The following is a 5,203-nucleotide window of genomic DNA, read 5'->3' on the forward strand; positions in this document are numbered from 1 at the left end:
AACTCTTTTCCATAGGATTATTTCAGGTCCCATTTTAGCTCTCAGAACAGGTGCTCAAAAGCCTGTTTACAAAGGAGGGGGTGACGGGGAGTTGATCTGAGCTGGGACTTTGGATGCTGCTCCAAAGCAGATGTATGGGCACAGCAGCTATTCCACATCCCTCCCCAGCTGTCCCTGCCCAAGGCAGCCACCGCTTTTAGACAAGGCAGCAGCTTCCAGGCTGGGAATGCTGGGCTGGTGAGTCCAACCAGTGATTTCTGGGTAGTAGGGGGCTTTTTACTGTGCTGCTCTCCCAGGTGCAGGAAGCATGAAGCATGGGATTTGTGGACAGAATTGTCAATTATCCTTCTGGCATCCATGATTCCTCCATCCTTGGAGAGACAAGTCAGCCTGGAGAGTGATTACTTTGCACCCCTGTGCCAGTAAAAGAGCAGCTGCTCAGTGTGTCTTAGAATGCAGGTGCTGAGCCATTCAGCAGCTCTGGCTGCAAGCAGAGGAGGAAGAAATCACAGAGCTCCTGGTGGACTGCCTCTTCTGGATTAACTTTACTGATGAAGCTTTGTTGATGAAAAATGTGAAGGGGTAGACAAAAATGTAAGATAGAAAAATCATGTAGGAGTTTGCCCAAGCACCACCCCAAAGGCACAGCAGCCCAGAGCAGGGTGAGGACCTTGGCACATGGAGTGGCCGCTCCTGCAACTGGAAAGTGTCCCCTGCCACTCTTAGGGGTAGCAAGGGTATTAGTCCAAGCTAATCAATTACTAAGCTTTCTGTTCTTCAGCCTGTTGCCAGAGAGGCACCAGAAGCAGGTGGTGGCAGGGATCTGCAAGCCTGAAGGTTTCTGATAGCTTTGAAAGTCTGAGATTCTCTATTCGGGGAGACTGCCATGCATATGCCCATTCAAAATACTGTTTATTTGAAACCTGTTTTCTTCACTGTCAAAGCTTTTCATGGTTACTTGGGTTGGAGAAAGGATTTATTTAACTTGTGATATGCCTGAAGGTCTTGGAGATGAAGAGGTGCAATGCTCCTCTTTAATTGGTCCTGGCATTGGCAAGTGGTTTGAGGAGAGAGCTGTTTAGTGTGGCTGAAGGGCAGAGCTGGAGCTGTGTAGGGTGTTCTGTGGCAGCATGGAGTAAAGGCAAGGCCTGTGGGGTAGGGATGTGTGAGAAAGTACTGTTGTGAGAGAATACTTAATGCAAACAGTTGTGGTTGGGCTTGAGGTTACAGGGCTGAGTGGGAACACAGTGACAACACCACACGGGCTCGGGGAACTGTTTTTGCAGGTACCTACTGCTCTCTTGCTGGGTTAGTGGTTGCATGTGTCTGTCTGCCATTCCACAAGTACAACTCCCCTCAAGTCATCACCTGTGGGACCAACAAGAACTCAAACACCTTTCATTTCTTTGTTTCTTACTTCTCCCCAAAGAGAGGAACCCGACAAACACCAGCACAACTGACTCTATCTCCCCAGCTAGGCATTGCTTTCATGGTGTCTTGATACTCTGTGCTGTACAAAAAGAAATAGCTCAGTGTTTATGGCAGCAGTGATGCAATGTTCATTCTTCTCAGCTCTGCAATTTACACTCCCATAGTCATCTCCCAGGCTAGGAACCTGGAGATATTGGGTGGAAAAAATTAGACACATACTTTCTGCACAGGAGGACTGTTGGCATGGGCCTTGTTTTGAGGTGCTTACAGCAGTGAATGAGTGGGAATCACTGGGATGAGTGGGAAGAGAGGGGACTTGAATGGGATAGAAGCATGGGCTGGCCTAGGACCAGGGTGGGATAGGCAATCCTGCAGTGCTGAATAGGTAAACATAATGCTGATGGTTTGTGTGTACTGGAAGTAACCCAGTGTAATCCCAGAGCCTCCCTGGCTGAGGAGTGAGCACTGAGCCTGCAGGCAGTGGGACAGCACCCTGCTGGCCATGGGGCATGCAGGGTTCTGGAGAATGCCCCATTCCTTCCCATCCTCCTGCCTTGCTGCAGCAGAGACACCCAGGGAAGCACTGCCAGCCTGAGCAAAGGGCTGCCATGTGCATCATAAGTGTGCAAAGGAAAGGGGGATCTACAGAGCCAGCCAGGAGACAGTGAAAATGGCAAAAATAACTGGAGGAGGGAGTATTTTTTGGCCAGGGCCCTTCCTATGCAAGATCCAGTACAGCAACTCTTGTTGCAGATGACATTTCCTGGTGCAGGTGCCATTTCAAACAGGTAATGGGAAGAGGAGAGGCTGGAAGGGACTGGTCCTGGAAAAATGCCTTCCAGCCTAAATGGTACCTGCTGATTATCCCAGCAGAACAGCTCAAGTCAACATGACCCACAAGACTCTTGGCAGGACAGTGAAAGAGTCCAGAGTCATGGGAAGGATTTTAGAAAATTTTGGTGTGTTCTCTGTATTTCTGTGAGATGTCTTTAATCACAGAATAACAGAACAATGGAATTAGAGAATGGTTTGTATTGGAAGGAACCTTAAAGATCAACTCACTCCAACCCCCCCACACTGGGCCAGGACACCTTCCACTGATCAGGTTGCTCAGGGCCCCCTGGAGCATTGCCAGGGATGGGGCAGCCACAGCTTCTTTAGGAAATCTGTTCCAGTGCCTCAGCCACCTCACAGGAAAGAATTTCTTCTGTATATCTAACCTAAATTTCCTCTCTTTCAGTTTGAACCCATTACTCCTTGTCCTATCACCACAGTTCCTGACCAAGAGTTCCTCTCTGCCTTCCCAGTAGCCCATTCAGGTGCTGGAAGGTTGCCATGAGTTCTCCACACAACCTTTTCTTCTCTGGGCTGAACAGATCCGACTTTCTCAGCCTGTCTTCACAGGGAAGGTAGTCTAGTCCTCTTATCAACTTCGTGGCCTCCTCTGGACTTCCTCCAACAGTTCCATATCCTTCTTATGCTGGGGGCAGCATGGCTGTGTTCAATACTCCAGGTGGGATCTCACAAGTGCAGAGTAAAGGGGGAGAATTGTCCCCTTATATCACATGAAGAGACTTTGCTGTACCTTCGTTTTCATTTCATCCGGCCTTTTTTTTTTTTTTCTTTAATGCTATTCCCATACATTTCTTCCCCTTTACTTACTGCACCTTAATGCTTTTTTTTTCTGGCATACTCAAAAAGCAGATTCTGCAGTAGTTACTGAACTCACTTGTAGCTCACTCTTCTGCTTTTCCTCATAAAATCCTAGTAATGTCATCTTTCCTTTTGCTCAGCACTATTTGTAATCCTGGAATGGTACTGCCATTACATTCTGTGCATACTTGCATCAGGCTCTGCAGTGATGCCACTCAACAACACTTTTTTTTTTTTTAAGCTTTCTGACCACTAAAACTTTTCATACAAATGTCAGATCTGTTCTCCCTCCTTGTACTGATGGATTTGTTTCATCTCTGCTCCATTTGTTGCACAGCTCTTCATAACATTCCTTGTGTTGGTTATTAGTTGTCAGTCTGTACTCATCTTTCTCTTCACTCAAATGTCTAAATCCTCTCTTTTAACCAGTGATACCCTCCCTGTGTTGCATTCAGGGTTTTTAATGCTGTCCAAGTTGCATGCTGCTCTCTTCTCTCTGATCAGGGTGAGGGACGTGGTGCTTAGACTGTTCTCTCCCTTCCTGCTCTTCCTCAGCCTCCTCCTCTGGCTGCTGTGGCTCACCTTCCCTCTTCCCTCCTTCAGATCTGAGCCCTTCCCCAGACTGTTTTGCATAGATGCCCAAGAGCAGTAATCATGGACTTTCTTTGGGTTTTTCTCCGTGCATGAGCCACTTGAACACCTTTGGGTTTTCCTCAATTTTAGAAAAATCTGGTAAGGAGCTACCATGCTCCCCACAGCAGAGGGAAGTTCCCAGGAGCATACAGGCACAAACTGCCCAAAACAGCCAATACCTTTACCTGGAGGAATGCACAGACCATTTAGGTGGCCCAGTGCATTGATGAAATGTGTCTGAAAAGTGCCCAGCAGTGGCATTCAAATCCAACACCACCAGAAAAACACATGAACATTGGTGGATGCATGCCAAAACCTTCACGCAGCCTTCTAATTTTAGGTTTTAACCTTTCCAGTGCCCTGAAGAAGCCTTCAAAATCTCCAAAATCATCGACCTGTTTGGAAAACATTGGCCTAAATGCTTTACAAGTACTTTACATTGTTAAAAAAGTATTAACAAAGCTTTATAGAAATGAGTAATCTTTAATAATTGGTTTCAGCTTCTCAGGCAGCGTACAACTGCTTATTTTGAGAGAAATGCTTGGCGCAGCTTGAGAAAGAACAGCCAATGCTCCTGCTAGCAGAGGAATGAGGAGCAATAGGATGTAGTGGCAACTCAAGTATCCTTAATTTCAGACATCCTCAGTGACGTTGGCTTTCAGAACTGGAAGTGCCTGGATGTGACCACATGAGCACATTATGAAATGATTGATTGCTCAATGAATATTTTTAATTAGTATTTTCTTTTTAAATGCTCCATTTACCCTCTTCACTCAAGATATTTTTGCCACGTGCAGTTTTTATTGGAGTAAACATAGTCCCTTCAGAATAGCTGCTTCAAGCCAGCGCAGAGGTATCTTGATCCTGTTTTGATTTTTCCTTCCTCTGACTCATTCCTTTAATCCCAGTTACGTTTTCTCAAGTGAACTCTACATACTCATATTGACCCCAAGACTTATAGACTCAAAGAACTGGGGCAGACAAGAGGATATAAATGATAAGAAATCTATTTTAAGTAAAACATTTTTCTTAGGTCATATACTTTTAGATTTAATGTCTTTGTAACAAGTAGACTTCAGGTTATTAATATTTCCTATAATCAGCGGGTGAAACACATTATTGCAACAGACCTGTATTCTATGAGGTGAACTTGCTGCTGATTTTCTCTTTGCTGTCTATGTTGTTCGGGGTCCTTCTTGCTTTTCCAGGCAGAGGATGAGAAATGGACTGAATGCTCTCACTTCTAATGAAGTCAAACAGTTCTGAGTTTTAGCTCTGCAGGAAAGTAGTTGAAGGTTTCAATTGTTTAAGATCTATGTGAAAACAATTTACATACCAATATCATTTAACATTTTCAGAACTCAGCCTTTTAAATGTTAATTAATAATTCTAGCTGTTTTGCAAAGCTGCAATTTACCTGACCCCAGGAGAAATCAGAGCTCGTTTAGCCTATGAAAACCTGAGCCCGGTTTGCTCCGGAGGGGGT

This window comes from Pyrgilauda ruficollis, unplaced genomic scaffold, assembly GCF_017590135.1.
Source record: "Pyrgilauda ruficollis isolate IOZ18807 unplaced genomic scaffold, ASM1759013v1 scaffold79, whole genome shotgun sequence".
Lineage (NCBI taxonomy): Eukaryota > Metazoa > Chordata > Aves > Passeriformes > Passeridae > Pyrgilauda > Pyrgilauda ruficollis.